The sequence below is a fragment of the Lactuca virosa genome, chromosome 6 (genome assembly GCF_052849685.1).
Source record: "Lactuca virosa cultivar CGN04683 chromosome 6, Lactuca_virosa_CGN04683_v6, whole genome shotgun sequence".
Lineage (NCBI taxonomy): Eukaryota > Viridiplantae > Streptophyta > Magnoliopsida > Asterales > Asteraceae > Lactuca > Lactuca virosa.
The window spans coordinates 241881857-241905280 of NC_136431.1; positions in this window are offsets into that span (position 1 = coordinate 241881857).

The window sequence follows — 23424 nt, forward strand, 5'->3', positions numbered from 1 at the left end:
GAGATGTATTATACAACTTGGTTAAGGTTATTTATTCTAAATAATCTTTTGTCAAAAAGTCGTTTTCGACCCCTATTATCTTTAAATTGACTAGCCCGGATCTACGGGCATTACAATTATCTCCCCCTTAGGATGATTACGTCCCAGAATCATCAACGAAACAGGGCTCACATGATGACGCCATACGTTATCTCTTCTTCCTAAGTCATAACTTTGATGTTTCTTCAAACGAGTATCTAACTCTTAGACTCCTTGACTACAGGCGATGCTCGATCATGCATCCGCTCTCTATCTTATGTTAGACTTCCAATCATGATCTTCATGTCACAATCTCGATCTTTATTGGAGACTCCTTATTTAACAAACTTAAGATAAGTTTCTTCCTTCGATTATCATAATAGACCGATGGGTCATGTTCTAATGACCTCTCATCGTATGATGCGTTGCTTGGACTCATGTCTTTTAGAGTCAAATTCCAGAACAGACTATACCTTCCTTCATGTTCTAATCACATCATAAAAGGTAGTGTTTCTAGCTACAAGCAACTATCGCTATACCTCTACCGATCGCTTTGATTATCTTTTATTTCAATCTTCCGACTTAAGTCAGATGCTACATCAAACTTGCACGTAACATACTCATCGTAGTCGGACTCAATTAGATATGATACTAGGGTCGGAATAACAATCATCTTCTTAGTCATTACCGAAACGATGGTAACGACATTCTTGAATAAAACGAAATCAATTACTAGCTTCTTGGTAACCTTGTGACTTTCCCTGATCCAAGCGTAAGTCTTGTGCTTCCGGTAGTATATGCATCTACTACCTTTCACACCTACTCATACTCGTCCCAAGTATTGTCTCGCAGTCCCCAAGTCACCATAGAAGAAAATCACATAACAGTTTAACACACCAGATAACAAAACGAAGGCTTTATATTTTTTTTCAAACGATTACATGGGTGTTCAAGTTCACCCTATATTATGCTTCTAATAGGCTACACCACATAGTACTATGACTATTTCGTGACTTGCTCCTCGGATATCTGTCCTCACTCTTGATTCCTTGTATTGTTAGATGCTTCATTAAGCATGCTTCTTGGCCTCGGAGGTGCATCCGCTCTTGCTGCTTCATTTTTCTTCGGGCAGTCCCTAGATAAATGCCCTTCTTTGTTACATATGTAGGACACCCTCTTTTTGGATGTGCACTTGCCGGCGTAATGCCCTTTCTTTCCACATTTGTAGCAAGTTACTTCCTCGTCGTATCTCTCATAGTGCTTCAGCGGTACATTTGGCATTGTAGCCCTTATCGGACAATCCTGCTTGAAGTGTCCCTTTCCACTACACTTAAGGCAAACTTCCTCCTTGGTTGAGCACTTGGGGGCATAGTGACCAGTATTCCCGCATTTGAAGCAGGTCACTTCCTTATTGCATCCCCCGTTGTGTTTCCTTCCATACTTGTTACACCATTTTGCTTTACCTCTTCCTCCTCCAGACTGTGAGAACATGTTGTTCCTGTTGGACCTTGCAGTTCCCTCAAATTTCCTCTTTTTGCCAACCTCTACCCAGATGGCTGCCTCAAGAGTAGGTGTCTGGCGTAATGGCATAGTAAGTTCGTCCTTACTTTGTTGAAGTAATCGTCTTGTCTCTTCCATCTGACGATCCAACATCATCTCCACCATTGCTTGTACCCCTGCCATCGTGATCGTCTTGGGTGCAGCTACTACATCTGGCGCACGCTCAATCACTTGTGGTTCGGTCTGCGGGTTACCGCTTCCAAATCCGCTTCGAGTGCTCATCATGTCAATCTATACACCAAGTCGGATGTTTGGCGTGCAGTGACGAGAATTAAGATAGAGAAGATTTTATTTATGATCGACGTGTAAATCTCCTTATTACTCCAAAAAGTTACATGCCAGTTCTAATACTGTAATTAAACGTTTAGAAGTCTGAACACATAAAGTTTCCAGACCCGCTCGGCAGTACACCATAGATCTGATCATACATTTAGCATCATAAATCATTTAGCACATAAAAGCATGTTAGGCATTTTCCCTAAATAAGCTAGTGCTTGTGTCTATTTAGGTGTATTACCTAAGACACACTCCTCACAATTATTGCTTAGCATTCTAAGTTTAAGTCTAAAAATAAATCCATATTCCTAGTTCGCTTAAACTAATACTCTGATACCAACTGTGACATCCCCATTTTCATGGCCAGAAAAGAGCGATTTTTGTTTATGCTTTATAAAAATTAGAGTACCTCTTTTAATAATAATGTTGTGGAATTTATTCCCAGTAAAACATGATAAATACGTTTCCAAAGAAAAGTATTTTTATTCATTTTAAAACATTTGGGATGTCATCGTCAATACAGAAACATAAGCATAAACAGAACTTACATTCATTTACACCTCTTTAATCTCTCAGTGTAATGTAACTTCGTATCGGCACCTGTGATACAAATAAACTGAGTGGGTCAGGTTGGGAAACCTGGTGAGTATATAGGGTTTTCAACCCACAATAATATAAATATTATGTTTAATCATCAAACAGTTAACCCAATTACCATCCCCATTATCTTCTTTATTCTTAAGGATCTACCCTAAGAATCAGCTATTTCTTGTTCATTCATTCCTAAGGAATATCCTGAGGAATAGGTACAAATTTCATCGTTGTCAATGACACATCTGCCAAACACAGCTGCTAGTTCTGTCACTTAGGCACAGCTGCCAAAATTGTGACATTCTCTACGAGGCACATCTGCCAGTATTGTCCTTTAGGCGCAGCTGCCAGGGTTATCTCGTTTATCGACAGTATCGTTTCCGAGAATCCACTCGCAATACATGTCAATGGGTTTTTTAGAGTACACCGGTGAACACATCGTTCACAACACCTACAGGTTGCGAGCCTGCTAGTGTTCCACTGGACTGTCTAGAATAGTCCGTGGTTGTCATCCATACTCCGCTGAATAACGGGGCCATCATTTGGGAAAGGCTTCTCACATCGTCCACCTCTCACCCTCACCTCCTGGTCTATTTCACCACTCACCTCATCATCCAACTCATATTTCATCTATCACATCTACCCATGTTTTACCCCAACATTTTCGTAGATATAAAATACATATACAGTTTAAATCATTTAAAACGTGTATAAAATCGTTCATCTAGCATAGACAGCAAGCACTCAGATAATATGCACACATAGCACGTAATTTATATAAAATACTTCATATCTATGTGTAAGATGAAAGTAACTATGCACTCACCTGGAAGGTGGTGTCTCTGCACTCGAACAGCTCTTCGTTACTTCTTAAAACAATTTCCCTCGACAAAACCTAGTATAAATACCACTAGGGTTTAGTTTTAACGTTAACCGCGACTAATTAATAGTCTAGATATTATTATTATTATATAAGCATTAAATAACACTCAATATAACTCATAATAATAGCCCAAATAAATATTTTAAGTACCTAATAACATTACTATAACTATTTAAAAGTTATATTAAAAATTGCGTAGGCGTAGCTCACTTACAGCGAATTTTAAAGAAAACCGGGCTTTGCGCGGAGCAGCGTTTCCGAACCGAAAGACCCTTTTTCTCGGGACTCCGGGAGCCTCGGGGCTTCCTTCGGGTGCTAGGGGTTCACCTAGGCTTAGGGGAGGGTTAGAAACCCTAGAGAGAGAAAGATTTTAGAAAGAGAGTGAAGAAAGGTGTGAAAAACTCGGAACCCTTCGCATCTATTTATAGGGGCCAACAGCCTCTGTTACGCTGGGCGTCCAGCAGTCTACGCGGGGCGTAGGTTTCGGATAAGGTGCCACGTCGGATCCAGCTGTCTCGCACTCGTCGGAAGGATAAGGCCGAAGGTACGCGGCGCGTACCGGATCTTGTATGCGGGGCGTAATGCGAGGCTACGTGGCGTGATCCGAAGCGAAGCCTTGGTCAGCAAGCAACGGCTCACATGCGGCCACGTCATCAACTTCTCGCAGATTTCGCAATTTTACACTCCGAATTCTAAAAATCATATCTTTCGCATACGAGCTCCGTTTTCGACGTTCTTTATATCCATGCGTAGGCGGGGACGTACTCTAAAACTTTTGTTTAGACTCCGTCAGCTAATTTTGATTTGATTTTAAATGTTATATTTTTAACAGGCCGGAACAGGATTGGTCCGTTAAAAATTTATAACTTCTTTATCCGACGTCCGTTTTCGTCTGTCTTTTTATCGTTACGCTACAAATAACGAGATCTTCGATTCTCATTTAGGTTGTGTCGGCTAAAAACCGCTTGTTCTAATATTCGAATTTCGGGCTGTACACCGCTAAGCCGAAACTTTGAAAAATCATAACTTCCTCATACGGAGTTAGATTTGGGCGTACTTTTTTTGTATGTTCTCGGTTTAACGTTTTCTACGACTTTCGTTTAGATCTCTAAGGCTAAGAGTCGCTATATCGTAAATTTACTATTTACGTCTCCCGGTGCCCTGCCGGTTCTGCCGTAAAACTTCGACGGGTCATAACTTCTTCGTTATAACTCGGATTTCGGCTTTCTTTATATGTATGGAAACCTTGAGACGTATTCTACAACTTGGTTAAGATTATTTATTGTAAATAATCTTTTGTCGAAAAGTTGTTTTCGACCCCTATTATCTCTAAATTGACTAGCCCGGATCTACGGGCGTTACATGCTAATCCATTTTCAATGGCTATTATCAAAATTTCAAGTTTTGTATGGTTTATTTATGATTCTTGAAATTGTTGATATGGATATTCATACACTTATGAGTTTAGAATATCATAGGAATTATGTGCAAATAGTTTGTTGGTTTAACTCTCGATCTTAATGTGTTTTTAATGGAATCCATAATTTGTCCTCAAGTTATGGATTACCAAAAGTCACTCCTTTTAAAGTCCATTGAGTAACACATAAGTTACATGGAAATGAAGAGTCTTCATTTTAATAAGCTATAACTCATAAGTTATGAAAGATGAAAAGTTTTGAAAGTTACAAAATTTGCCCTCAAGTTTTGGAACATGTAAAGTCACTATAAAAACTTTAGTTCCAACCCCTAGAATTTTAAAAGTTAAAATTCAACCCTTATACTTTATAATATTATAAGTTAATAATAAATATATATGTATAAGAACAAGTCGTTTTACCGTTAGTAGGCCTCATTCACGAAGTCGGTCTATAAGGGGGGTATAAGGTTGTTGCCTATAAAATGGCAGCTTAATGGGTGTCCACTCTCACCCACCGCTTCCTTGACTGGTGGAGGGTCGTTAGCCGAACGGGTAAGACAATGACTTTAATCCTCATTAAAAGTATGATGAATGTGAAGTAATTAAATGTTTTTATAAATTCCCAATCTTAGTTACTTTAGGAAAATATGAATAAGGTGCTAACCCATGATATTACACTTTGTACTTTGCTTAATTCGTTAGTGGAGCGTGTGTGGTTAACTGGCACACTAACCTGGACTTAACAAGGTAGGCAAATGGTGGCTTAAGGTTTATCATAGATCGGTGGAGCGCGTGTGGTTAACCGGTACATCGTTTGAGTGATAAACATTAAGAGTACCAAGTAATTTGCATGGTTACTTTACACCTTGTTTTGTGATCCTCGGCATCCCAGTCACAAAACTTGAAGGGCACACTCGAGATTGAAACATGCCATTGAAAAGTTCAATGAATCTCAAAGAATCTAGGAGTTTCAAAACCAATTAAAACCTAATAATTTATTTCGTTTTTCATGGTGGAAATTGGTGAATCTTCATTCACCTACCTTCAAATATTTTATAGTGTGGATTACGGTATCCCTCTTCTAAGTTATAAAATATTGTGTTGGGTCCTAGCCTTAATATTACATTTGGGTGTCTTATTAAGGACTATCTTTATATCTAATCTAATCTTGTCTTTCTTCTTTTTCAGATGTCTTCCAACAATGCTGCTTCTGGCTCAAACCCTACCGGCTCCTTCTCTCTCATGAACCTTTGTGGGAGAGTCATCTTCTATGGTTCCAACTTTATGGATTGGATCCGGAACATCAGGATGGTCACTAGTTATGAGCATAAGGAATATGTCCTCGACAAGGAGCTTAAGGAACTTGATGAGTCGTCTGCTACTCCAGAGGAGATCGCTGAATTCTGAGCACATGAGAGAGATGCAATTAAGGTGGCATGTATCATGTGGGACACGATGACAGCCGAGCTCCAAAAGTCCTATAAGGACTTTTTATCCTTTTGAAATGCAACAGGACTTAATGGATAGGTACCATCAGAGTGCTCGTCAAGAGCGGTATGAAATAATCTCCTCCATGATAACAACCCGGATGAAGGATGGTGAACCCATCATGGGCCACATGCAGAAACTGCAAAGATTCGTGGACCGTTTTCTGAAATTTAATGTGAACTTCCCCGAGGAGTTGACAATTGACATCATTTTGCACTCCTTACATTCGTGTTATGATCAATTCTGAATGACATACCACATGAACAAGGAGGAAGTTACACTCAGCAAACTTCAAGGACTTCTGAAGACCGCCGAAAGTGATCTTAAAGGTAAATCGGTTGTTACTACTTCTACTCCTACCAACTCCCCTGTTCTGGCTATCGGGAAAGGTAAAAGGAAGAAGAGGAAGAGCCCTTCGAAGGGTACCAAGGGAAATTCCCTTGATGGCTCCTCTTCAAGTGGAACCAAGAAAGGTTCTGTCATTCCTTCTGCCAACCCTAATGAGGCTGAATGATTCTATTGCCATGAAAAGGCGCACTAGAAGCGAAACTGCCCAAAGTACTTGCAAGATGTTAAGGATGGGAAAGTGAAACCTAACCATGCAGGTATTTACACTATAATGTCTAATAACTCACCCTATTCTAATTCTCGAGTCGTTCGTACAGGTTGTGGTATTCACATATGTTTTGATTTGCAGGGACTAAGAAGAATTGACAATGTGGAGCATGGGAAGATAAACTTGATCATGGGGAATAGGAAAGTTACACCTGTCACCAAGATTGGAGTTTATTCTTTGTTGCTAAGCAGTGGGTTAACATTAGATTTGAATAAATGTTGTTACTCGTCTGAAATGGCGAGAAATATTATTTCCTTTCATGCTTTGTACAAACAAGGTTTTACCTTTTCGTTTGATGATGACTGTGGTGGTATTAATGCTTTCTTTAATAATGTTCTTTATTATAAAGCATTACCTTGTGATGGTGTGTATGAAACTGTGTCGGTTGTAGATAACCTAGGAAATAATGTGTTGTGTATCGATTCTTCCACTAGCTTGGATAAAGCACCATTATGGCATTGTCGTCTTGGACATTTAAGTAAGAAACACATAGGCGAAATCCAAAAGGATGGAGTCTTGGAGTCATTTGAGATAAAGTCAAATGATAGTTGTGAGTCTTGTTTGCTTGGTAAAATGATAAAGTCACCCTTCACTGGTACTTATGCTAGGGGTGAGGGTTTCTTGGATCTCATACATACTGATGTTTGTGGACCCTTCAGAACCGCCACAAGGGATGCTAACCGCTTCTATGTGTCTTTTACTGATGATTATAGTAGATATGGATATGTCTACTTAATCAAGCATAATTCAGAAACCTTTGAAAAGTTCAAGGAGTTTAAACAGGAAGTGGAGAATCAGTTGGACAGGAATATTAAGATGTTTTGATCCGATCAAGGTGGTGAGTATCTTAGTACATAATTCCTTGACTATCTTAAGGAATGTGGGATTGTCTCACAATTGACACCTCCCATGACACCACAACTTAATGGTGTGGCTGAGAGGCGTAATCGAACCTTGTTGGATATGGTTCGTTCCATGATGAGTCGAGCTTCGCTACCAATCTCATTTTAGGGGTATGCCTTAGAGACTTCCATCCATATCCTTAATCTAGTCCCTACAAAGAAGGTTGCCAAAACACCTCACGAGATGGGGTTGCGAGGCTTTTATGAGGCACGAGACTCACGACAAGCTCGGACCTCGAAGTGAGAGGTGTATACTCATCGGCTACCCACATAAATCTTTTGGTTACCTCTTCTACAGACCCAGTGACAATGTGGTCTTTTTAGCAAGGAGAGGAGTCTTTCACGAGAGAGACTTCATAAGCCAAGGAAACAGTGGGAGGCAAATTGACCTTGAAGAAATTCAAGAGTCAAGTGGTGAAGGAACCTCAAACCCTAGCAATTAACCTGCGGATGAAACTCCTGTTGATCCAACAGACGAGTCTGTACCTATGAGGCATTCCACAAGAGTTAGGAATGCACCTGAGCATTACTATGGTTTCCATATTACTGAGGAAGGTGATACACTTATCAGTGATAGCACACTGGTAAGTCCGGATGAACCTAACAGCTACACGGAAGCCATGGCAGGCCCTGAGGCTACTAAATGGAAAGAGGCTATGGACAGCGAGATACAGTCCATGTATGACAATCAAGTTTGGAACTTGGTTGGCAATGTACTAAGTCGCAACACCGTCGGGTGCAAATGGATCTTCAAGAAGAAGACCGACATGGATGGTAATGTACACACTTATAAGGCGCGACTGGTTGCGAAGGGCTTTTCTCAAACTCCGGGAGTTGATTATGATGAGACTTTTTCACCAGTAGCGAAGATTAAGTCTATTAGGGTTATTGTTGAATCATAAAAGTGACCCTGTTGAACTCAGCTACCGCAACCATCTTTCTACCGCAACGGTTCAGCACCCGGAGTCAATCTTGTTCATCAGCAACCGGAGTCAGCTACCGCAGTCAACCTAGCTAGATTACGTTATTTGTCTTTTATGTAATACACTATATTATCCAGTATGCCTTGCACGGCTGCGTATAGAGTTGTAATCTAGTGTAGTTTCTAAGTCTATAAATAGAGACTTACCCTCTTTGTATTAAAAAAAATAGGAAGAACCGATAACTTATGAATTCTATCTGAATACACATTATGAAGTTATCTCTCTATCTTTCTTCACTCATCTCTTCTTACATAAATCTTATCATAATTCTGCTGATCATAATCCCTCTTCGGAGCAAGTCTTTAAGACTTAATCACTAAGCTTGATCTTCCTTATTAACTTGGAGTGAATGCATTCCTTGTTATGAATCAGCTTAAGTGTCTTCTTGATATAACAATTGCTGTCATTTCCACTCCTTTACATTTCCGCAACTAACTCTTTAACTATCTAACTATATTATTGTTGAGCTTTTAGATCCTTTGAGATTAACTATTCCGCATTATACTTGTTCTAACTTTTGTTCAAGTGTGTCTCCAAGTTTTTCTCTCAACAATTGGTATCAGAGCCAAAGTGGTTGCTTTTTGAAAACGGAACTCTGATTTTTCAAAGAGCCTTCTATACCACTAAAGCTCATTTCTTCAAAACAAAAAAAAAAACAATTTCAAATGGCACAATCATTATCTCTAAATGTTTCCAACAATGTCGGTGGTTCTAACCGAGCCCCAATACTAGTCGCAAATGAATATCATCACCGGTCACAAAGAATGGAAAGGTACTTGAGAAGACTGGGTAGAGATGTATGGCGATCCGTAGAAGAAGGACCACATGTTCCAGTCCTTACACCAGTCCAAACTGACGGCGCTGCAACCAGGGTAGGAGGAGGTCAACCAGCCATGAGCCGTCCCACCAAGGATGATCTCGATAAAATGGAAAATGATGTTGTTGCTTTTTATGAAATCTCCTGCGGAGTTGCTCCTGACAACTTCGATATTATCATAAATTGCAAATCAGCGAAAGAGATCTGGGATGTTCTCAAAAATGTGTACGAAGGCTCATAACCAGCACAAGATAAGAAGCTTACTACCGCACTCAACGAGTTCAACAACTTCAAAGCTCATACTGGAGAAAGTTTGGAAGACTCCTTCAAAAGGTTCAACCTGATAGTCACCAAGTTATCCAATGCGAGCACCATCCGCAGTAACCATGAAATCAATCTTCAGTTTCTTAATGGTTTGGGCAGACATTGGACTACTACCAAGATGATAGTCCAAGGCGATAGAAAGATTCACTCCCTGTCACTTTACAAGCTCTATGGAGAGCTGCAAGCTCAAGAATCCACCGTACTCAAAGATTGTGCTGACTTCGGAGGACCACTTGCTCTCATAGCACAAGCTCCACCGCAGTCACCTTACCCTTCCTCGTATGACACTCTACCGTAGTCATACGAAGCGGATTCTGGATATGATGATGAAGAAAGTTTTCAGAAGGCTATTGCTCTGGTTAGCCAACAGTTCAACCGTCTACCACCTCCTTCCTTCCGCAAGAATCAGCAGTTCAACAAACCTCCATTCAACCGTAACTTCGGTTCTCAGAGTAACTACTCTCGATTTCCCAAAAGTTCTCATCCACCACCGCGATCTCATAATATTCAACCAAAGGAGGTACCGCAGTCTCCTCAAATCACTGACTCTAGTACTCCTTCAGAAGACAAGACTGATGTTGTAATTTGTCACAAATGCAACAAAGAGAATCACTTTGCACGAGATTGTAAGGCCAATGTAGTAAAAGACAGAGCATTCTACCTTAGAATGGCTCAAGAGTTGGAAGACAAAGAAAAAGCTGAAAAGGCAAGGGCATACGTGGCCCATGTCAAAAGAGACCATCAAGTCTGGTCATCCGGAGACGAAGATGAGTCCATCAGCAGTGTCAAAGGAAAAGGGAAAATCTGCATGCTGGCCACTGCGGATGATGATGGGTCTACAATGTTGAACAAGAACTAATGCTACATGGCAAAGGATGGAACACTAAGCATCGTCGAACAGGTAAAACTCATGATCCAAACGCTAAACTATAGCATGCATGACTGTCAGCCTTACATAGATGATCTTAATGACACTTGTGATGTCGTCCTTACATACTATAATAAAGCCTTAGATGAGAAGAATATTGCGTCCCAAGAGATGTTCCACGTGAGAGGACGACTGGATAACAAAAGACTTAAGATGGCTATGTTAGAGAAGGACCTAGAGTTAGAAAAGGATGCAAGAATGTTAAGTGAAACCCAATTAGAGATAGCTTTGAACCAGAGAGATTTAGCTCAGAGAGAAATTGTACGCTTAAATCTCTTAATTGAAAAATTGTTTAATGAAAGTGAAGCTATTGAAAATTTGGTAAACAATGGAACCGTGGACAATACATACAATTGGGGTTGGTCAAATGGATATCCTACCTCAATGGATTCCTCACCCCGGTTCAACAAAGACAGACTGTATGTCCCTCCAGACCGAGAATTTCATTTCCCTGTCAATGACAAGACTTTTCTCGAAGATATTAAAACTCACTTCGGTAGACTGCACAACTTAAGCAATAATTGTGTCATTGAGGAAATTGTGCCGGAGGATTCGGGTCACACATGTGATCAAATTCCTATCTGTGGCACCATCTATCCAAATTCTCAAACTTCATCCGTAGTTGATGAAGAGATTTTTGTTGAGGGCCCCGAAGTCTCAAAAGACTTTCCATCTTTGTCCTCAGACCGCAGTGTCTCTCACTGTAGTCAAATGTCCCACAAATGTCCCACCGAAGTCCCATCTAAGACTTACTCAGCGGTAGTCAAGTCATCCCTACCGCAGTCATCAGTTCAAGGAACTGTAACTCTTCAGCCAATATTTCATGAACTACCTATAGAAAATTTTGAAGTAGGTCAATGTTCCCAAATTCCTGAATCCTCAAGTTCTGATGACTCAACTCCGCGTTTTCAAAATCATTCTAAGAATTCCAGGAAACCGCAGTTGAACAGCAATGACTGCGGTTCACCAAAATCTTTGGCAAAAAAGGCTTTTAAAGAAGAAATCAGATCTCGCGGTACTAATAGACAAATTTTTTCAAAAAACAAGAAGCAAGTCAGATTTCCTAAATCCAAAAGTCCTAAAAAATTTGTTTTCTCTCACTACATTTCAAAAACTCTTCTTTCAAGAAAACAAACAAAAAGGAAAGTTCAGTTTCAAAAGTCATTCCTACTCCTTCTGACACAGCCCAAAAGGGTTTTCAATCTTTTCGAAACTATGTTTTTCAGGTCTATTCTTCAAATGATCCTAAATGGAAAGGTATTTTACCCACTCCAACACTTTTAAAGTCACGTCAAAATTTCAAATGGAAGGGTATCTTACCAAATCCATCAAAAAGAATTCAGAAATCTACACGTGCTAAAACCTTTCATAAACAGACGTTTTCAAAACCCAAAAACACTCGTGTCAGGAATTACCCATCTCGGACCGGTAACAGATCCAAAACATCCTTAAAACCGCTGACCAATCACAGTGATAGATCAAAAGACAAAATCTACTTTTGTAAATGTCAGTGTAGTTGTCAAAAGGTTTTATCTCATGTCAAATCGAGTTAGAGTCAGAAACCTCGTATTTTTTCAAAAAATCACAACACTCCAAATCTACTCAAACACCCAGGACTAGGCTCAAAAGTTGACAAGAGACCTGTCCCTGCAACCTCGGACCATGCATCACTCAGAAACACATCAATTGTCCCAGGCTCCAAACTTGTTTGGATGCCTAAACTAACCGTGTAATTCTCAGGCTTTGTGCAAGGAGGAACAAGAAGGAGAGTGGTTAATTGACAGTGCCTGCTCCTTGCACATGACCGGAAGGTTAGAGTACCTTCGGGATTTTAGGCCTATATGCAATGGTGGAAATGTCACGTTTGGTAACAATGCAAACGGTGTCATCCGAGGTTACGGTGTTCTCACTACGGGGAACTTTTCCATTCAGAAGGTTGCTTATGTAGAAAGCCTTAAACACAATCTCATCAGTGTTGGCCAACTATGTAAAGCAGGACATCGTGTTGAATTTGATGATCAATTTTGCTACGTAATGACGAGTGATAGAAACAATTGCCTGATCAAATCTCGATCCGAAGGTACCATGTACCCTTTGGATGTTACTCTAATCATTGGTAAACCGCAATTGTGTTTCTTGTCCAAAGTTGTATCCGAAGTCAGCTGGCTATGGCACCGCAAGCTAGCTCATCTCAACTTCCGGTACATCAACAACTTAGTCACTGGAGAACTAGTCCGCGGTCTCCCTATTCTCAAATTTAGCAACGATACTCTCTGTCCGGCCTGTGAATGTGGTAAGCAGTCTAAAGCAAGTCTCTTCTATTTCTGAACCACTGGAGCTATTGAACATTGATCTCTGCGGTCCATCGCCCGTAGCCAGCCTCCACCACAAGAAGTATATACTGATTATTGTTGATGACTATACACGCTTCACATGGGTCTTCTTTCTCAGACTCAAATCAGAGACACCGCAGATCTTCATCAACTTCATCAAATAAATCGAACTTCAGATCAAGCTTCCAGTTAGACGCATCAGCAGTGATAATGGAACCGAGTTCACTAATCATCTTCTTAACAGTTTCTTGGTGTCCAAAGGCATTTCTCACAACTTCTCAGCACCCTACACACCGCAACAAAATGGTGTAGTAGAAAGAAGGAACCACACACTGGTAGAAGCAGCTAGATCCATGCTTAACTTCGCCCAACTTCCTCTCTACTTCTGGGCTGAAGCAGTAGCAACCGCATGCTTTGTCCAAAACCGAAGTATCGTGTGCAAACGCCTCAATAAAACACCATATGAGGGCCTTAACAACCGCAAGCCCAATGTTCGCCTCTTTCATATTTTTGGGTGTAGATGCTTCGTGATCAACAACAGAGATCAGCTGAACAAGTTTGCACCGAAGTCCGACGAAGGCATATTCCTTGGTTACTCCACTAACAAGGTTGCTTATCGAGTGCTCATCAGGCGTACAAGGCTGATCATTGAAAGCTTCAATGTGAAATTTGATGATTCTCACATCCGCGATGCCCCTCCATCCACTGAAACCACCGCAATCATGGAAAGTGACATTCCTACCTCTTCAGGTACCGCAATCATGGAAAGTGACATTCCTGCCTCTTCAGGTACCGCAATCATGGAAAGTGACATTCCTGCCTCTTCAGGTCCCTTGAATCTAGTTGAAGTCAACTATGAGGATCTTTTCGATCCTATTGAAACGGCGAAACTATCTGAAGTTCTTGTGTCACCCGCAGCTCAACAACAACATGCTGATGTTTCTGGACCATCTCTATCTGAAGTAGCCTCTCTCAATACTTCCACCTCTCCGGTTGAGGGGGAAAGATCTACTCCGGATCTAGCCGCAACCGTCGAGGTTCCAGTACTTGATGTTGTTCAAATTCCTGTCCGCAGAGAAGCATTACCATCAAACGTATCTTCGGATTCGGATGATGAACTCATAGAAAATATCGACACTAGAACTGATCCAAGGATTGTCACTCTCCCATCCGCAGTCCAGGGGGAACCTTCTCAGGTTCCAGAGGAACTCCTATCTGCAACCCAGGGGGAACCTCTCCCAACTGATCAAGAGAATTCCGTTCCAATAGATCAAGATGACTCAGCAGGATGTTCTCAAGTCCAGGGGGAACTGTCATCTACAACCGCAGATTCCTCTGACATTCAAGATATTCCCTCTACCGCAGCTACTGATCATCTGCTGCCACGTCTTCATGTATGGACGAAAGACCACCCACCAGGTCAAATCATTGGGAACCCATCCGCAGGCATCCAGACTAGATCTTCCAAGGACCTATCTGATCACTGCTACTATGCAGCATTTATGTCCTCGGTAGAACCCAGAACGATCAAAAAAGCATTGCTTGAACCTGACTGGATAGCCGCAATGCAAGAAGAGCTTGAAGAATTTCAAAGAAATAAAGTTTGGCAGCTCGTTCCGAAGCCATGTGGTCACTCCATTGTTGGCACTAGATGGGTGTTCAAAAATAAGTTGGATGAATCTGGTGCGGTAGTCAGAAACAAGGCAAGGCTAGTTGCAAAAGGGTATAGTCAACTTGAAGGCATTGACTACGATGAAACGTATGCTCCGGTAGCACGCATGGAAGCTATCCGGATCTTTTTAGCATACGCAGCCCACAAAAACGTCAAGGTACACCAAATGGACGTTAAGAGTGCCTTTCTCAATGGGGAACTAAAAGAAGAGGTTTATCTTCAGCAACCTCCAGGCTTTGAAAATGTTGAATTCCCAGACCACTGCTACAAGCTTGAAAAGGCAGTCTACGGTCTGAAGCAAGCCCCAAGAGCATGGTATGAGACTCTTTCTGAATTCCTTGTCTCATCCGGGTACAAGAGAGGAGTGATTGATCCCACACTATTCAGAAAAGCAAATGGCGACCACCTCATGATGGTACAGATATATGTGGATGATATCATCTTCGGTTCGACTGATCAAGGCATGGTGGATGAATTTGCTAAGCTCATGACCAACATGTTCAAAATGAGCATGAATAGAGAGATTAATTTCTTTCTAGGTCTTCAAGTGAAACAAGTACCGCAAGGCATATTCATTCATCAAGAAAAATACACCACTGAACTATTGAAGAAATATTCTATGGACAACTGTTCATCTGCTAAGGTCCCCATGGCCTTCAGTTATAAGATCTCTGCTGATCCCTCAGGCGAATCTGTGGATCACAAGACTTATAGAGGCATCATCGACTCTTTGATGTACCTCACTACAAGCAGGCCAGACATTGTCTTTGCAACTGGTGTATGTGCAAGGTATCAGGCTGACCCAAAAGTCTCACATATGACCGCAGCAAAACAGATACTACGGTACCTGAAAGGAAGCAAATCTCTTGGTCTATGGTACCCCGCAGGCAATGGCTTCAGCCTGCAAGCTTTCACAGATGCGGATCATGCCGGATGCAAGCTCGATCGAAAAAGCACTTCAGGAGCATGTCAATTGTTGGGTGAAAGACTAGTCAGCTGGTCCTCAAAAAAACAAAGTTGTGTCTCTCTATCAACTACAGAAGCCGAGTGTGTGGCTGCAGCCAGCTGTTGCTCTCAAGTCCTTTGGATGAAAACTCAACTAATGGACTACGGGTATAGAATGCTGCGGATACCGATCTATTGTGACTCTGAAAGTGCTATTACTATTTCTCACAATCCAATTCAGCACTCCAAGACTAAGCACATTGAACTACGGTATCATTTCATCAAAGACCACATCTTAAAAAATAATATTGAACTCATCTTTGTCCCTTCTCATGAAGAGATTGTTGATGTGTTCACAAAAGCGCTCGATTCAACAAAGCTTAACATCTTCCTACAAATGTTAGGAATGATGAATCCAGACCCGCAATTCTTTTTGAATTGTTAGCTACCGCAGACCATCCTTGGTCTCCGTTGCGGTTCTAACTGAGAATTACGTGTGATTGATGGTTTTGGTACCGCTGTCTAGGTACCGCAACCATATATCATACGTATCTCTCATGGGTCTTTATGGTCTGTTACTACTAATCTTTATACAAGTGTTTTCCTCAGTTTCTCACTACAGTCTTTCCTTGTTCATCCGCAATGACGTTTCTCAACCGCAATGAAAGTTTCATCCACAATGACGCTTCTCAACCGCAATGAAAGTTCCATCCGCGATGACGTTTCCAACTGCAATGAATTTTCCATCAGCGATCATCATGATAATTTCTCAACTGTTTTATCAACTCTTGAATCTTTGTGTGCTATTTAATGATCCTTAATTAAATTAAACATTAAAGACAAAAAACATTCTCTTTAGAAACTGTCACATTCTCTTTCTGAATAATCCTTGTATCAGACCTATTTTAGGGATGATGACAAAAAGAACGTTTTTCAAAAAACTCATCCTTAATTTGTCCTTTCCTCTCCCCAATACGTCCCATCCGTTACAACTTCCTCTCCCATCACCCCCTCGATCACCTGACGTATTCACATACGTCTGACTTTACATTAAATGCAAAACCCCTTTTGGAAATCTCCCAAAATCTCTTCAAACCCGTTTTAATTATGTGTGGCTGAGATTTAATCCAAAATTCATCGATTCCCCCCAAAACCCCAATCGACGTTTTACCCTATCCTTACCATTTACCTAGGGTTAAACATTTTTTTACCCCCTTTATAAACCCATCTTCTTCCCAAACAATACTTTACGTTTTCTGAATATCGATTCTTTCTCCCAAATTCCTCAAAACCTTCAAAACTTTCAAGAACTCTGTTTTCTTTTCTCAAATCTTCAACAATGGTGAAATCAGGTGCATCAAAGAAGCAATCCAAGGCTTCAGGTTCTGTAAATCCAACAGGTTCTGACTCTCCAACAATCGCTTCAAGTAATTTCAGAGCAATATTTGAAGATCATCCTTCATATAATGCTCCCATCAAGCTTATGATTAAGTTTCTCAGGAACCACCCTCTGTTCGGTCCATTCGATGCATTTATAGACGTTGTTCCAGTTTCTACTCTATTCAAATGTGCATTCTCTGCATATCGCCCAATGGAAAACCCCCAAGAAGTTCACCTCAATCTCATGAACGATTCTTTGGTCATCTTGTCCAAAGAAAAGTTCTTAAATGCCATTAATCTTCTGGCTCACCCCTCCATCAAGATTTTCTCACCTTCAATGGCAGACGTTACATCCGCACTCTACCAGATGGGGTATCAGAAACCAATTCGAGGGAGTGGTGAGTTCAAAAAGAATCAGCTGCCTGCGGTATGGTAGTTTGTGTGTCATTTTGTCATCCGCTGCCTATCCGGCAGAACCGGAGGCATCGACAACATGGGACTGAAGCTACTGGAATTGGTATGGAGCATCTACACAGGCCACGACGTAAACTATGGACAAATCCTTTGGGACGACTTCCTCCAATACATTCCCAAAGAGCACCCAAGGGAGAACCCAACCGAGCTCACATTTGCACGGTTCTGGTCACTTTGCATCTCAGACTTACATGCGGATGCTAGAATAGACATGGGTAGTGACATCAACTTTTTCGTCACTAAGGATCTTAAAAGGTACAACCCTTCTTCTGATCAAACGATATTTGGACCGATCCGCAGACTCCCTACTCATATCCTTTCTTCTCTTGGTCTTGAGACTGATGATGTCTCAGACCACATTAAGGCTACGGAGGGTATTTCCCCATACCCTCCTACCCCGCCTCTTCCATTCGTAGCCATTATCCCTGAGGGTACCGCGGTCCCCTCTTCCACTACACTATCCAATCTTTCTCAAAGAAGAAAGCAGTTGGCAACCAAGAAACAAAGAACACCCAAGAAGGATGCTCCTAAACGAACCGCACCCACCAAGAAACGCAAAACAAAACCTGCCCCAACCATATCTAGCAGTGATTCAGATGTGGATAGGCATCCAATCTCTATCTTCAAGAAAAGGAAAACAACCGATACCACTATCCATATGCGTGACCGGACCGATGCTGAAGCCTCTCAACAGGCTCCAGTAGTCCTTGGGGTGCCGGCACACCCATTCGACACCACCATCATTTTCCATTCAGACTCAGAAAGTGAGTCTGATTCTCAACTACGTGGAGAATCCCCCCCAGTGCACTCCAAAGAGGACGACACTAGTTCACGCCCTAAGGACTCCAGGGCTTCCTGACTGTATTTCTTTTCACCAGAGGAGTTGCGCTCCATTCTTCTTTCTGTCACCCAAACACTACAAACACCTTCCCACCCGCAGGGCACTTCTTTTGCCCATGCCAGAACTGAGCAGAGGCCACACTTGACCACGGGTCAAGGAGACCGAGGAAGCTCAGGAAATCCTACTCTGCTTTCATCTTTTACAGGTGGTTTAGGCACGGTGAGCACAAATGTGCAAGGATCTGTGGACCCGAAGGACACTTCGGTGCGCTTTGAAGGATTTGACCATGATGCATCCAATGACTCTTGGTTACAGTACAATCCGGTAACTGAGTCAGACAATAAGAAGTATGCTGCGTTCCAAAGGGCTTTCCAAGCCCGCAAGGAACAACAAATCAAAAGCTCAAGCTTCAGGTGCAGCCGCAGGTACCTCCAAAGTTCCTCCTACTCCAACTCCCATTCCATTTCCCACTCCTACAGTCAATCCATCACAAGACGAAGAACCTGCAATCGAACTCAGTTCAGCTCCCACCTTCGGTCTTGATGATGAAGACATGCAAGAAGTAAATAAGCCAAGCCCTTCTGATGATGACCTCATGATGTTTGAAGAAGAGGAGTCCAGCGGTTCTCAACATTCGACTTCCAAGCCTAAAGAGAAAAAGAAAAAGAAGAAGAATGTTGTCACCCGGAAGGAGTTCATGAGCCTTCAAGCCAAAATCGATCAGATCTTGGCTGCGGTCCAGCCTACTCAACCGCAACCTGAAGACACTCCAGGACCGCAGTCACTGATTGAAAGAATAGAGCGTCTGGAAACAAGGGAACGCATGGCTGCTGAACGAATCTCTCTCAAAGTAGAGATGGGGATCCGGTCCCTTGACAATAACCGCAAGGCTGACCACAAGGACTTCAAGGCTACAGCGGAACGCCTCATTACTGAGGTGACCGCAATCAAAACGGATCTTTAAGCGGCCATCGCGGATCAAGCTTCTCAGTCTCAGAAATTGATAGATGAGACTCATACTGCTTATGAGTCCACTATCTCTGTTCTTCAAGCAACCATCAACAGACTGCAGAAATGCCTTTCCTCCAACTTCCATGGCCCTGAGATCTTCCAGCTCACCAAAGAAATCCACAAGTTGCTCTTCAGCTCCTCCACTCCAAACAACCAACATTTGGCAGAAGCTCTCAAAGCTCAGTTCCAAGAAGTCTTCAACAAGGTGGATGGACTTAAGCAATGGCTTGAGGAAGCACCGGGGTTGCATCCCTCAAGAGGGGGAAGTGATGAAGAACAAGAAGTCCATCACTCTGATACTTCTATTCATCAGAGTCCCCCCATCATCACTGAAAAAATTCCCACACCACCGCAACCATGTCAACATACTCCATCTCCTCACATTTCACCTCCAAAAGATACTCCCAAAAAGCCAGAGACTCCTCCGCACTTCAAGAACTTGGCTGAAAACATGTCTTCTCCAAGCACCACAGACTCCCCTGCCACCGCTCAAAGGAAGCATGATTGGAAAGCAGCCAAGCTGGCAGAGTTAATTTGGAGAGAATGCGGGTTTGACACCATGATGGATGAGTCCTTGATCAATTCTTGGATCAATCCGCACCGCAGGCTCCTAGACGAAGATTAGAGACCGCACCTCACTTATGCTGAACCCCCTGCTGATGGATACTGGGATATACCAATTTCTCCAAATGCCAAGTACTTCACTGTATTTGAGCAGTTTGACCAAAGCCTTCTAGATCACAAGAGGCTGCCAATGGAGTTTGAGAGACTTAGTCTTTTTCATGCTAAACATGCCTCCTCCATTGAAAACATATGGTCTAACGACAGACCATCCGCAGTTAAGAACTAGAAAGTCAGGAAATTTATGAAGGCTGACTACATCCAGTATACCCTCACCAGAAGGGAGCATGACTACATCCGCACCCAGGCAGACTTTCCTTGTATGAATCCGGAAGAAATCTTCCTTATTGCCAGGGTGTTCCAAAACAAGTCAGAAAAGCACCCTAAAATGCAGATAGCGCTTGAAAAAGCCAACTCTTTTCTCAGGGATACGGTCTGTGACTTTGCCAAGATAGATGCGGATATCTACCCCACCATCCTCAAGAAGTTTGATCTCCCACCTTTTGAACCTGTGCCAATGCCTACCGAAGGCTTCCAAGAAAGATCTCTAGGCGCAACAAACTACCCTGAACTTGTAGTCATATTCAAAAGGAAGACTGACAACGTCAAATATTTCATTCCTATGACTGCCATGCACCGCCTGACCAAGAAACAACTTGACATCTGCCGGACTGCAATTGAAAGATCTAAGCATACTACCGCAGAAGTCAAGTTCGAGATCACAAGAAGAATCACATGGTTGGAAAACGTCAGGAAGTTCTGGTGGATTTTGATCAAGTTCCTCAAACTTGATAGCTGAACCGGAGTTAAAGAGGTCACTTAGGGGGAAATTGTTGAATCATAAAAGTGACCCTCTTGAACTCAGCTACCGCAACCATCTTTCTACCGCAACGGTTCAGCACCCGGAGTCAATCTTGTTCATCAGCAACCGCATCAGCAACCGGAGTCAGCTACCGCAGTCAACCTAGCTAGATTACGTTATTTGTCTTTTATGTAATACACGCTATTATCCAGTATGCCTTGCACAGCTGCTTATAGAGTTGTAATCTAGTGTAGTTTCTAAGTCTATAAATAGAGACTTACTCTCTTTGTATTAAAAAAATAGGAAGAACCGATAACTTATGAATTCTATCTGAATACACATTCTGAAGTTATCTCTCTATCTTTCTTCACTCATCTCTTCTTACTTAAATCTTATCATAATTCTGCTGATCATAATCCCTCTTCGGAGCAAGTCTTTAAGACTTAATCACTAACCTTGATCTTCCTTATTAACTTGGAGTGAATGCATTCCTTGTTATGAATCAGCTTAAGTGTCTTCTTGATATAACAGTTGCTGTCATTTCCACTCCTTTACATTTCCGCAACTAACTCTTTAACTATCTAACTATATTATTGTTGAGCTTTTAGATCCTTTGAGATTAACTATTCCGCATTATACTTGTTCTAACTTTTGTTCAAGTGTGTCTCTAAGTTTTTCTCTCAACAGTTATGCTAGCCATTGCTGCATTTCATGACTATGAAATATGGAAAATGGATGTCAAAACCGCCTTCCTTAATGGGAAGTTGGCTGAGGATGTTTACATGAGTCAGCCAGAGGGTTTTGTCAGCGCAGAGTACCCTAATAGAGTGTGTAAGCTTGAGAAATCCATCTATGGATTGAAACAAGCACCTCGCAGATGGAATCTTTGTTTCGATGAGAAAGTCTAAGAGTTTGGCTTTTCGAGGAGCGAAGATGAATCTTGTGTATATGTCAAGGATAGTGGGAGCATAGTTAGCGTTTTGGTATTGTATGTTGATGACATACTACTCATAGGAAATGACATCCCAACTCTACAGGAAGTCAAATCCTGGCTTCGGAAGTATTTCGCTATGAAGGACCTTGGAGAAGCTGCCAATATCCTAGGTATAAGGATTTTGAGAGACAGGAGTAAAAGACTAATTGGACTTAGTCAAAGCACCTATGTGAACAAAGTGTTGAAAATGTTCAACATGCAGAATTCCAAGAAATGTGACTTACCGATCCAGCATAATGCCAAACTGAGCAAGGCTCAGAGCCTAAGTACAGAGGATGAAATAGTTGAGATGGGTCGATTTCCATATGCTTCCGCTGTTGGCTCGATCATGTAAGCTATGACTTGTACTCGTCCTGATGTGGCTTTCGCATTGAGCATGGTCAGCAGATATCAAGGGAACCCTGGAAAGGCTCACTAGACTGCGGTAAAGAACATTCTCAAGTACCTGCGGAGGACTAAGGACTAGGTCCTTACACTCGGTGGGAGTGATGACTTGGGAGTAGTAGGGTATAGTGATGCTAGTTTTCGGACTGATAGGGATAATTTCCGCTCTCAGTCGGGCTGGGTCTTTACCTTAAACAGAGGAGCAATTACTTGGAAAAGTTCCAAGCAGGAAACAGTGGCTGATTCAACTTGCGAATCAGAGTATATAGTGGCAAGCGAGGCAACAAAGGAGGCTATATGGCTAAAGAACTTCATTGGAGACCTTGGAGTTGTACCAGCGATAAAAGAGCCTATGGAGATTTTCTGTGACAGCAATAGTGTGGTTGCCTTAGCCAAGGAACCAAGAGATCATGGGAGATCCAGACACATTGACAGAAAATATCACTTCATAAGACATAAGATAGAAGAAAGACTCCTCGTAGCAAAGAGGATATCGTCAGAGGAGAACCCAGCAGATCCCCTCACGAAGGGACTGACTAGGGTTAGGCATTTGCAGCATGTGAGGCGCATCGTGCTAAAGGACGATATTAGTTTCACATATTAGATAGTTTTGAAATTTGTAAAGTGTAATTGCATTTGATGATGAGTAAAAGTTGTCGTTTATTTATGAGTAAAGTGTTTCTATCTTTTGTCAATCGTTTACTATCATTTCACTTTGCTTGTTTTGACTTCCAGAATAATTATGTAATGGTATTTCATATTATTCAAATCTCCACAGTCGGTTATATGTTGGAAGTAGATATGAATCAAGACTGTCGTGAAGTTGGTTTGTAGATGTCTAAGATGTTGGACATAGCAGGAGTTGCTATAACATTCATGAGTGCTCATAAGTTCTAAGTATTGGATTCAACCCACGCTCACTTGTATCACTTCGTGGAATTTATCTCGAGTGATCGTGAGATGGTAATATCATATAAGTCGTAGAGATATGAGTTATTGCCTATGAGTTGGTTATGCATTGATTGTACGAAAACGCATCAGTAATTTGTTTTCATAAAACGTACATTTGTGTATAATTCAACAAGTAGTAGAAAAATCATATGAGTCGAAGTTTATCTATTCCTTCTTGGATTAGAAGCGATATTTGGGCCCTCGATGATTTTG